Genomic DNA, 12,403 nt, shown 5'->3' on the forward strand with positions numbered 1-12,403 from the left:
ATTTATTTTTTTGTTTGATGGCTCATCTGCTTATTTCTACTGTCCCCTTTATTACTTGAATATTTTATTAGTATTCTAGTTTGCTTTATCCCTTGGCTTTATTTTAACTCATTGTTTAGTCGTTCTAAAGTTATAGATTTAATCCTAATGTGAAGAAATATTTAGTATAATATTTAATGATATACATACTATACTTTTGAAAAGACCCTGATGCTTGGAAAGATCGAGGGCAGGAGGAGAAAGGGACGACAGAGGATGAAATGGTTGGATGGCATCACCGACTCGATGGACATGGGTTTGAGTGGACTCCAGGAGTTGGTGATGGACAGAGAGGCCTGGAGTGCTGTGGTTCATGGGGTTGCAAAGAGTCAGACACGACTGAGCAACTGAACTGAACTGAACTGAACTATACTTTTATGTCCTGTTTAAAATGAGAAATTTGATAATAATTCCATTTATAAACCACCTGTGTCTTTATGTATACTGATTCCACAAATGTTATAAACCCCACAACAAGCTGTCATAAATTTTGTGTTAGAGTTATATGACATTTAAAGAATTTTTGAAAAGTAGATACTTTTTTGTATGTATGCATACTCTTATATTACCCACTTATTTACTGCTACATTTGCTCTTCAGTTTTTCATTCTTATAGATTTGTGGTGCCAACCAGTGTCATTTCCCTTAAGTCTGAATAATTTTTATCATTTCTTATAGGCCAGAAATGTTTGCTACAGAATCTTTCAACTTTGGTTTACCTGAAAATTCCAAAATATTTTTTTTGTTTGTTTGTTTCTTATTGATACTTTTACTGGGTACAGATTTCTTGGTTCAGCTTGCTTTTCTGACCTCTCTTCTTACTTTTTTCTCTGCCATTTCCAAACTGCTGTTGAGATAATCTAATTTTTTTTTTCTCAATTGTATTAGTATATATTTTAACTAGAGTGATTCTATTATTTATGTTTTATATTTCTTTGTTCACATTGCTTACTTGTAACTTATTAAGACTATTTTCCTTCCATTCTTTTAATACATATTCCTTCATTTTGTGAAAATGTTTTAATAACTGCTTTGGTGTTTTATCTGTGAAATCAAACATCTGGTTCTGCTCAGATGTAGTTTCCACTGGTAACTTTTTGTTTTCCCCTGAATCAGTTCAATTCAGTTCAGTCACTCAGTCATGTCTGACTCTTTGTGATCCCATGGACTGCAGCAGGCCAGGCCTCCCTGTCCATTACCAACTTCCAGAGCTTACTCAAATCATGTCCATCAAGTCAGTGATGTCATCCAACCATCCTATTTTCTGTCGTCCCCTTCTCCTCCTGCCTTCAATCTTTCCCAGCATCAGGGTCTTTTCCAGTTAGTCAGTTCTTTGCATCAGGTGGCCAAAATGTTGGAGTTTCAGATTCAGCATTTCAGTCCTTCCAGTGAATATTCAGGAATGATTTCCTTTAGGATTGACTGGTTTGATCTCCTTGCAGTCCAAACAACTCTTAAGAGTTTTCTCCAAGAACACAGTTCATGTTTCCTTCTTGCCTAGTAATATTTCATTGAAAACTGGCCTTTGTGATTAATATATTGCTGAAGGTCTGGTTTACCTATGTTCTTACAACTTCCAGAGGCAAATATACCTTTTTAGATTGCATCCTTTATTCTCTCTATATGTGTGTAGTTTGACTATTGGTAAAGGATTTGGGAAAAGGTTGTTTTCAGTAAATTCCTCACTACTTTCTTAGTAACTCCCTTACTTCTGCAGAATGCACCAAGAATTCTCAGGTGCTTTCACATTATCAGAATCTGTCTTCTGGTACACTACTTGAGCCAGGTCTCTGCTTTGGGTCACCTGAGCTGAGCACTGATAGGGAAATCTGTTGTTGTTGCTGTTGTTGGTCAGTTGCCAAGTTATGTCTGACTCTGCAACCCCATGGACTGCAGTACTCCAGGCCTCCCTGTCCTTCACCATCTCCAAGAGTTTGCCCAAGTTCATGTCCATTGAATCGTTGATGCTGTTCAACCATCTCTTCCTCTGTCACCCTCTTCTTCTTCTGTCTTTAATCTTCCCTAGTATCAGGGTCTTTCAGCTGTTTACATCAGGTAGCCAAAATATTGGAGCTTCAGATTCAGCATCAGTCCTTCCAATGAGTGTTCAGGGTTTATTCTCTTTAGAATTGACTAGTTTGATCTCCTTGTTGTCCAAGGGACTGTCAACAGTCTTCACCAGCATCACAATTTGAAAGCATCAATTCTTTGGTGCTCTGCCTTCTTTATGGTCCAACTCACATCTGTACATGACCACCAAGAAGACTATAGCCTTGACTATATGGATCTTTATCAGCAAACTGATATCTTTGCTTTTTAATACACTGTCCAGTTTTCTCATAACTTTCCTTCCAAGAAGCAACTGTCTTCTAATTTCATGGCTGGAATCACCAGGGGAATCTACTCAGCTACAAATCAGAAGAGTTTTACAAATATTACCCGGTACTACTGTGCCTGTCAGTGGCAAATTCATGTTTGGTCCTTTCCTGTTTTTTGGCCTGAGCTTCTGGCAAGTGCTCTATGCATGCATCCTTTAATGGACACATCTGTATCTAGGCAAAGTTTAGATTCTGATTGTGGATATCATGGCTTTTGAAGGTGTCTCATTTTTAAGATGCTTATATCATTTTACATTGTTGAACTATGTTCTCTGGAAACTTTAGCCAGTCAGGTCATAGTTATTTTGTTTTTTTGTTTTTTAATTTCCAACTCATCACTGTGGACTGGAAGTACCTTAAATCAAGGAAACCACAGACAGACTATTTCTGCTGTGGTTTTTCAAGAGAAACTCTTATGTTTTGTCTGCTTTGTGATATTTATTTATAAACACTTTCAAATTTTTATATTTTCAGATTTAATAAATATTAGCTGCAGTTGGTAAATGTAACAACTTAATTCTGTTATATTTCACTCTGACATTGACTCTACCTAATATTTGAAATTAGGAAACTTTTATTAAATTAGCTCAACATTTCTCTAGTATGAACTCTTCTTATTTTAATAAGTCAAACAACAAACTAAGAACCAATATTTGGCTTATGTCCTTTGTAAAAATATAGTGATTCTTTATAAATCGGCCTTTTTAAATTTTCTGTTTTTCCCCCTCAGTACCTTACATTAAGTTAAAGTAATAGTAGGTTCATAATATTATATTGATGACTCCGTTAGTTCAGTCACTCAGTCGTGTCCTACTTTTTGTGACTGCATGGGCTACAGCACGCCAGGCTTCCCTGTCCATCACCAACTCCCAGAGCTTGCTCAAACTCATGTCCATCAAGTCGGTGATGCCATCCATCTCATCCTCTGTCATCCCCTTCTCCTCCCACCTTAAGTCTTTCTCAGCATCAGGGGCTTTTCTAAGGAGTCAGTTCTTCACATCAGTTGGCCAAAGTATTGAAGCTTCAGCTTCAGCACCAGTCCTTTGTATTTTTTAGTTCTCTGTGAAAATTTTCTTCTAATTTATTCTTTCCTCAAACAGCATTCTTCTTCCTCTTGCTTTGAATCGTTGATCTGGTAATTTTTATTTTTCTGTTTCATTAGGGCTTTTTTTTCAGGTTTTCTCTTCTTCTTTTGTCTGGAATACTCTCTTCTTCTTTTGTCTGGAATACATTTCTTTATCTTCTCATTTTGTTTAACTGCTTGTCTCTATAAAATTAGGTGGGACAGTTACCTATCCCAGGCTTGAGGAGGTGTCCTTGTGTGGGGGTGTCCTTCTGCAGTCTGTCTGTACCCAGTGCGGGGGGGAGGGTCTGGACCTGAAGTTTCAACTTCTTGCTCCAAACTTCACTTGACTTATTTTGATTTAATGCTTTGATTCCTGAATTTTATTTATGCCATTTATTTTTAACACGAGCTTTAAAAAATTTATTAATGCATGTTGTTCAAGAGTTAATTTTTCTCACTCATTATCCTTACACTATACACCAGGGATTGAGATAACTGAGGGTCTCTGTCCTGGGCCATTAGCTAGATAGGTCAGTCATCAATAGGAAGTAGACAGTATTCCATCCATATTACCCATGAATATGGGAAATGAGTCATTTTGCCTGATCCATCATACAGATTTGTACATTGATTTCTAGTATATCATATATCTTCCACATGTTCTGATTTCTTGACTCAGAAAAATTTTAGACTTAGAAAATAAACAACAAAAAAAAAGACTTTTCAAGCACCTTCTTGTGACTTCACTATTTTTTCTTCCTCATATTGCTATTTTATAGAAAATCATGATTGAAAGTTTCTTTCCAAGCCATGTCACCCATGTAGACTTCAGATTCAGTGGTCAGCTGAATGTCAAAGATTGCTTGGAATATTTTTAAAACAAAGCAAAACAAAACCAATTATTGATTCATACAGGAACATCTTTATTTAGTGTGTAATGTGAAGTGCAGAACCTAAATAAAACTTGAGTTCCAGGGACATAAAATTGCTTGTTCTACATCACAAAATATTTTAATTTATTTAGTGGAAGATTCAAGGTAGACTTTGATATCTGTAAGCACTATATCAAGTTGTTGGATTGTATTTTTTCATTGCTACATTTTTTCTCATTATGGACCACTCAACAATTTTTCCCTTGCTTTTTAAATAACAATAACAACAAAATACATGGACATTTCTGACCAGTAAAATATTCTAGGTACTAGAATTGGCTTTTGAGATGTGTAGATGAAATAGTTCAGCTTTATCTAAAATCCCATGGGCAGAGGAGACTGCCTGGCTATAGTCCATGGGGTCACAAAAGAGTCAGACCTGACTTAGTGACTATGAAACAACAGCAGTTTCTTAAAATAATAATAATAATATTTTACATAACCAGATGAAAAAAGTCAGGTATAATGCCTAGTCTGCAGTTAATGGCACCAGATAGCCTGAAATTAAAGAAATAGTGAATGCATGTTACCAAGTTATACAACTAAAAATAATAAAAATAAAAAGTTGTATTAATGAAATAGAGTAGTTTATTCTCTGATAAGACACAAGATAAACATTGATTCAAAAGCTAGAGAATAGCGCATGCAGTTTGCTTAACACTTGCACTCTTTCTATAACACTATGCTATGCTAAGTCACTTCAGTTGTGTCCGACTCTGTGCGACCCCATAGACGGCAGCCCACCAGGGTCCCCCATCCCTGGGATTCTCCAGGCAAGAACACTGGAGTGGGCTGCCATTTCCTTCTCCAATGCATGAAAGTGAAAAGTGAAAGTGAAGTCGCTCAGTCGTGTCCGACTCTTAGCGACCCCATGGATTGCAGCCTAACAGGCTCCTCCGTTCATGGGATTTTCCAAGCAAGAGTACTGGAGTGGAGTGCCATTGCCTTCTCCATTCTATAACACTAACTGATCATAAAATAATGCTATTCAAATATTAATACTTCAGTTTATATTTTTAACTCATTTTATATGAATTGTCATATTCAATGACTTTTTGCATGAAGAGTTTACTCTAAATTAAGGGTCTAAATTTAGTCTAAATATTTAGTTTGAAAATTAAGACTTTATATGGTCTTAAATTACCTTATAAAATCTATATTGGCAACTTACAAGTGATACCTTATTTAATAGAAATGAACCAGTGACATACTATTTTCTACGCTATTCATTTTCTAGGGTGATTTACTTCTAATATATAACCACAGATATTATTTCTCATAGAATTACAGAGGGACTCTCAAGATACATTAACCTAAAGTGAACTAATCAAGCTTTACCATCTCTAATTTATATGAAGCAATTCATCTTCTTGAATATTTTACACTTCTGCTGTTCAGTATGCATTATCTAATAGTGTCTATGAGATGCAGAAATGGATAAAGCATGCATTGAAGATGGAAATAATGTATTATACTAATTGTAATCCAATTTTTTAAACTGTAGCAAAACCAGATATCTTCACTTGGGAATGTCTGATTTAAACTTTTTGTTGAACATGCTATATACTTTAAATAATGAACATAACTGATTTGGGTAATATAATTTAAAGGCCTTGGGGCCATTACTAAAAGAAACCATATCATTCAGAATAATTTTCAGCATGAAAAAACATTTCTGGAACCAAAAATTTTGAAAGAAATATATCAGATTTAAATTATCCTGAAATAGCAAAGCTGTAATTTTGTGTGTTCACATCTTTTATTCTTCTCCAGCTCTGACAGAGTAATCTCCTGATAATATTTTAATAGATAGATTTCTAAGCCAGTACTGAGCAGAAAGTCAAAATCCATTTTGTGATTTAGGTGCATTATAGTTTAAACCCCTGGAGCCTTTAATTATCATTCTATTTTTGCTAAAAATCTGCATTCTTCCTTTGTGTTTGCATTTCATTATGATATTGAAAGGGCAACTCTGGGTAAGCCAATGTTTTTATAAATACTAACTTAACTAGGAAGAATTTTCACATTTAAATACAATCGATTAGGTTTTCTTGGAAAACAACAAAAATCTGTTTTACTGGGTATAGTTTAAGTATCATTCCAGGGTGATAATTTTCAACATGTTCTAAAATTTTGATTCTGAAAAATTGTGTTAGTTGCTCAGTCATGTCCAATTCTTTGTCACCCCATGGAAAGTAGCTGCCCAGGCTCCTCTGTCCATAGAATTCTCCAGGCAAGAGTATTGGAGTGGCTTGCCATTTCTTTCTCCAGAGGATCTTCCCATCCCAGGGATCGAATCTGGGTCTTCCACATGGCAGGCAGATTCTTTACTGTCTGAGCCACCAGGGACTCACTAATTAACAATAATTTAACTAATTTAAACATTCTGATATTTAATTCTCATATGTGTTTTCATGTCATTTACTCCTATAATGTTTTGTAATTTCATATACATTTTTAACCTATATTTCTAGTCAAACAAATTATATAATGCAACATAGAACTTGAAGTATGGTGAGACAGGAATGTTATTTCATGTAATGAGGGACATTTTGTACTTCTCTTAACTTTCCCATTTTTGTCAATGGCTCCTATAACTTGAGGATTATTTTTTAAGTCCTTCTACTTATGTATTTCTGAATCAAACTGGCTACCAAATCTTGCTCATCTCAGACATTTAATAACTAAGAAAACCAGAATCTCCTTTACATTTCAACTGTCATTTCAGTGGTACTAATACTCAACACTTCTAACCTGGATGAAGACAGTCTTCCAGCCTTCTTGCTGTCCATTAAAATTTTCACATTGCTGCCAAGAGTAATTCCTAAATGCACCTAAGGTCATCTCAACTCACTGATATCATATGGAGTTAGTCCCCTTTTATATTCAGGTCAAAAGTCCCAAATCCTTTGCCTATGATACAAAGACCATCCTATTTTATCCTGTACCTGCTTAGATAGCCTTGTCTTCTGTCAAGTTCTAAGATTTACTCAATTTTGTAGTATATCAATAATTTATCCTGTTTCTTATTTGCTGTAAAGAACTGAGAATCCTCTGTTTATATAGTATATGCACAAAAATATTAAAAAAAATATTGTCCTTATCAACATGCTTAACCAAAATCATCCTTCGAAATAAGAATGTTCAGAGTTTTTACACTGACTATAATCTTCTGTCCTATGTTTTCCTTTACTATAATAAAGAATTGGATATTCATATTAGGCCTCCTTGATGACTTAGACAGTAAAGAATCTGCCTGAAATGCACGAGGCCTGGGTTTATTCTCTGGGTCAGGAAGATCACCTGGAGAAGGAAATGGCTACTCAATCCAGTATTCTTGCCTGGAGAATTCCATGGACAGAAGACCATGGTGGGTTATAGTCCATGGAGTCTCAAATAGTCAGACAAAACTGAATGACTGGCACACACACAGAATGTGAACTTCTGTCTTATGTTTCCTTTACTTTATTGTAGTAAAAAATTGAATATTCATAATTCTTTCACTGAAACATTGATGTAACATGAGCCGTGAATCCAAATGGATTGGAAGCACGCATGAGTAGAAATTCAGTAACACAAGACAGAGAGCAGGATTCGAAACAAGGAAAGTAGCCTGGTAGGAGTAAACACAGGGTTAAGTCAATCCAAGAACAGGGAGAAAGGAAACAAATTCAAAGAAATAACTTACTGTATCTATGAGATATAGCAAATATATCAGTGCGTGTATTACTGTGCTTCTTCAAAGGATTATAGATATCCAAGGAATCCATGTCCCTTCCCACTTGAACATCCCTCTCATCTTCCTCCCCATTCCACCCCACTAGTTTGTTATTGAGCCCCAGTTTGACTTCCCTGAGTGATACAGCAAATTTCCATCGGCTAACTATTTTACATATTGTAATATATGTTTACATGTTACTCTCTCCATACATCCCACCCTCTCCTTTCCCTCCTAGCTGTATCCATAAGTTTGTTTCCAATGTCTGTATCTCCACTGCTGCTCTGCAAATACCATCAGTATCATCTTCCTAGGTTCCATATATATGTGTTGAAAGTGAAAGTGAAGTCATTCAGTCGTGTCCGACTCTTTGTGACCCCATAGATTGTAGCCCACCAAGCTCCTCTGTCCATGGGATTCTCCAGGAAAGAATACTGGAGTGGGTTGCCATTTCCTTCTCCAGGGCATCTTCCCAACCCAGGGATCGAATCTGGGTCTCCCATATTGCAGGCAGACGCTTTACCCTCTGAGCCTATACAATAATTGTGTTCCTTTTTCTGACTTACTTCACTCAGTATAATAGGCTCTAGGTTCATCCGCCTCATTAGGACTGACTCAAATGCATTCCTTTTCATGGCTGAGTAGTATTCCATTGTGTATATGTACCACCATTTCTGTTGATGCTTTGGAAAATATTCAGTGTTATTTCTGTTGTGTATTTAACACCAAGTAATTATGTTTAATAAGGCAATAATTATTCAAAGAATAATGTTCCTGTGTTCAGGACATTGAGAAATCTAAAATAATGAAACATAATTAATTAAAGAGATACACATTATGATGTTCATGCATGATGAAACAATTTTCACTTAGGAAAGTAATTCAGACTCATTTACAATGTACATTCCCTCCTGGTATATATATGTGTGTATACATATATATATATATACACACACACAGGGAATTTGACATACACATACCTTATTATTAACTTGTTAAATAAAAACACAGTTCTACTACTACAAATTTATCCCTTACGGGTTCACATAATATTTTTTGATGTAAATCAATTTTTAATTATAAGTAATCACTAAATAATTTAAGTACTCTTTAGATTTAACACATCAGATAATATTCAATGCATTTATCATTCTTGTTAGTGAGACTATTGATGAGATAAGCTATTATAATGTTAATGACAGCAATAATTTTCACCGGAGACATAATCTATTTTTACACAGCATAGTCTATTTTATTTGTGTAATTATGGATTTATATTTTACAGAGGTTAAATGCATTGTCTGATATAACAATTTTGCATGTCTGTCTATACTTTGTTATTTTCAAAATTGCTTTGCCTTATATGTTCTGACTCTTCTGCGTCTTTGTGGTTAGAGTTGAAAATTATGCAATTTACTTCAAAAACTGCAAATGTGATGGCACAGATGGATGTTTTACTTTCCTAAGTTGTAATAATTAATCAAGACTTTTCTAATTATATTGCTGAGTGGTTAACATAAATATTGTTGAATTCTTTTCTAAATCTTAATCACTATTCTTCTGGCCAATACACACATGGCATACAGAGAAATTTGCATCACAAATATAGTGAATAGCTAATAAACAGAATTTGTAAGTTAGTAATCATAATGCTGAGCAAATTTGGTCTTGATTTTCATTTTGTGTATTTTGTCTTAATTCTGTTTCTTTCATAAGATAATACTGCCATATTAAAACACTAAAATGTCTCTGTCTTATTTTAGGAATTATGTGATATTAATAATTCATATTGCAGATCTGTTTTATATAGTTGTTTTTATTCTTGCTGTTGTGGAGAATAATGGTTAATATCAATAGATAGACATTAAAACAACTATAGCAACAGAACATGCTTTAATACTCAGCTCCTTTATAGATTACTCTATATTGTATTTTGGAGCAAGCTATATAGTATCTTTCGCCCCCCATCCCCCAACCTCCACCTTTTATTTTCCATGTGCAGTATTACTCAACTTGTAGCATCGCTATCAGTTCAGTTCAGTCAATCAGTTGTGTCTAACTCTTTGCAACCCCATGGATTGCAGCACACCAGGCCTCCCTGTCCATCACCAACTCATGGAGTTCATTCAAACTCATGTCCATCTAGTCAGTGATGCCATCCAGCCATCTCATCCCTTGTCGTTGCTATATTGACATTTAAAAAAGGGTAAGAATTTAAATAAATGATCATATTGCCAGGAAAATGCTATACGCTTTGTTGCTCTTGTTTAGTCACTCAGTCATGTCTGACTCACTGTGACCCCATGGATTGCAGCACACCCGGTTTCCCTGTCCTTCACTATCTCCTGGAGTTTGCTCAGACTCAGGTCCATTGAGTCAATGATGCCATGCAACCATCTCACCCTCCGTTGCCTCCTTCTCCTTCTTCCCTCAATCTTACCCAACATCAGGGAATTTTCCAGTGGGTGGGCTCTTCACATCAGGTGGCCAAAATATCTGAGCTTCAGCTTCAGCACTAGTTTACCAATGAATATTCAGGGGTGATTTCCTTTAAGATTGACCTGTTTGATTTCCTTGCTGTTTGTTTTCCAAATCAAAAACTTTTTTTTTTTCCTCAATAAAATCTAAACATCTCTGTTAGTTTTCCTCACCTACATACCCTGCACATCTATGACATAGCTATTATCTTTTGGGGTTTATACTTTGGAGTTTTCTCTTAAAGGCAAATGGTATATATAGATGTTTGGATCTGCTTTCTCATATAACTACAAAAACACATGTACACTTTTTTTTTTTTTAATGCATCATTGAAAACATTTGTTGTCAATGAATGAACATATCACTCTATCATTTAGAAGTTACATAATATCTCTGGCATGGTTAAACATAAATTTCTAATCATTATTCTACTACTGGACACTTTTAGAATATTTTAAATTTGAGTTTTTTAAATATAATAATTTTTCCACTTTCTATTTTTGCCTAATTTTCTTAGATCTTCAAAAATACTTGTTTTATGTAGTATATAGCTATTATTCTTGCTATGACTTGAAAGTTTCCAGATATCTTTCTGGAACTACATTTGCTTTTCAATACACATAGTTTCCTACATTACTTGATGATAAATTTAGCTAAATCTATACTTATCATCCTTCATTATTAGTTAAAATATATTTATTCCAAAATTATATATAAAATATACTTTGTTTCTTCCTTTTTATTAATGATTTATTGTTTTTCTTTTTCCACTAGGTGGGCCTTAGGAATATGCTTATGACTGTCATACACTGTTGCTATCGCCTGAATATTTCTGTCTCTCCAAAATTTATTTGAGGGAACCCTATTCTCCAATCTGATGGTATTAGGAAATGGGACTTTGTGGAGATAATTAGGATGAGGGTATAGTCCTCATGATGACATTGGTGCCCTTACAAGAAGAGACAGAGAATGATGATCTCTGTTTCTGCCATGAAATATGACTATTTTGGACCTTTTATCTATTTTAATTTTGAATTTACATTTAATGCTTAGTCGCTCAGTTGTATCCAACTCTTTGCAGCACCATGGACTGTAATCCGCCAGGCTTCTTTGCTCATGGAACTTTCTAAGCAAGAATACTGGAATGGGGTGCCATTTCCTACTCCAGGGGCTCTTCCCAACCCAGGGATCAAACCCGTGTCTCTTGAGTCTCCTACTTTCACAGGTGGATTCTTTACCACTAGTGCCACTTGGGAAGCTCTTGGTTGATCTTAATTTGTACTTTTCTCCTGGTGAGGGTTTCTTACTGAATATCACTTTAACCTAAGTACTTGGGTTGGGATTGTCCAGAATCCATAGAGAGCATAAATCCAAACCCCCAAATATGCATAAAAGTACAGCTATTGTTACAGATTCTCATGAGAGATATTTTTCAACCTTTAGGATAAGAACAAGAAAGATATCTTTCTTTGATTATTATCTTTAAGGAGGGGATTTTTTTTAATTAGTTTATTTTTTAATTGAAGGATGATTGCTTTACAGAACTTTGTTGGTTTCTGCCTAACATCAACATGAATCAGCCATAGGTATACATATGCCCCCTCCCTCTTGAACCTCCCTCCCATCTCCCTCCCCATCCACCCCTCTAGGTTGTTACAGAGCCCGAGTTTGAGTTCCCTGAGTCATACAGCAAATTCCCTTTGGCTATCTATTTTTCATATGGTAATGTAAGTTTCCATGTTACTCTTTCCATACATTCATCCTCTCCCTCTGCCGGCTCCCCATGTCCATA

This window comes from Bos taurus, chromosome 1 (assembly GCF_002263795.3).
Source record: "Bos taurus isolate L1 Dominette 01449 registration number 42190680 breed Hereford chromosome 1, ARS-UCD2.0, whole genome shotgun sequence".
In the NCBI taxonomy this organism is placed as follows: domain Eukaryota; kingdom Metazoa; phylum Chordata; class Mammalia; order Artiodactyla; family Bovidae; genus Bos; species Bos taurus.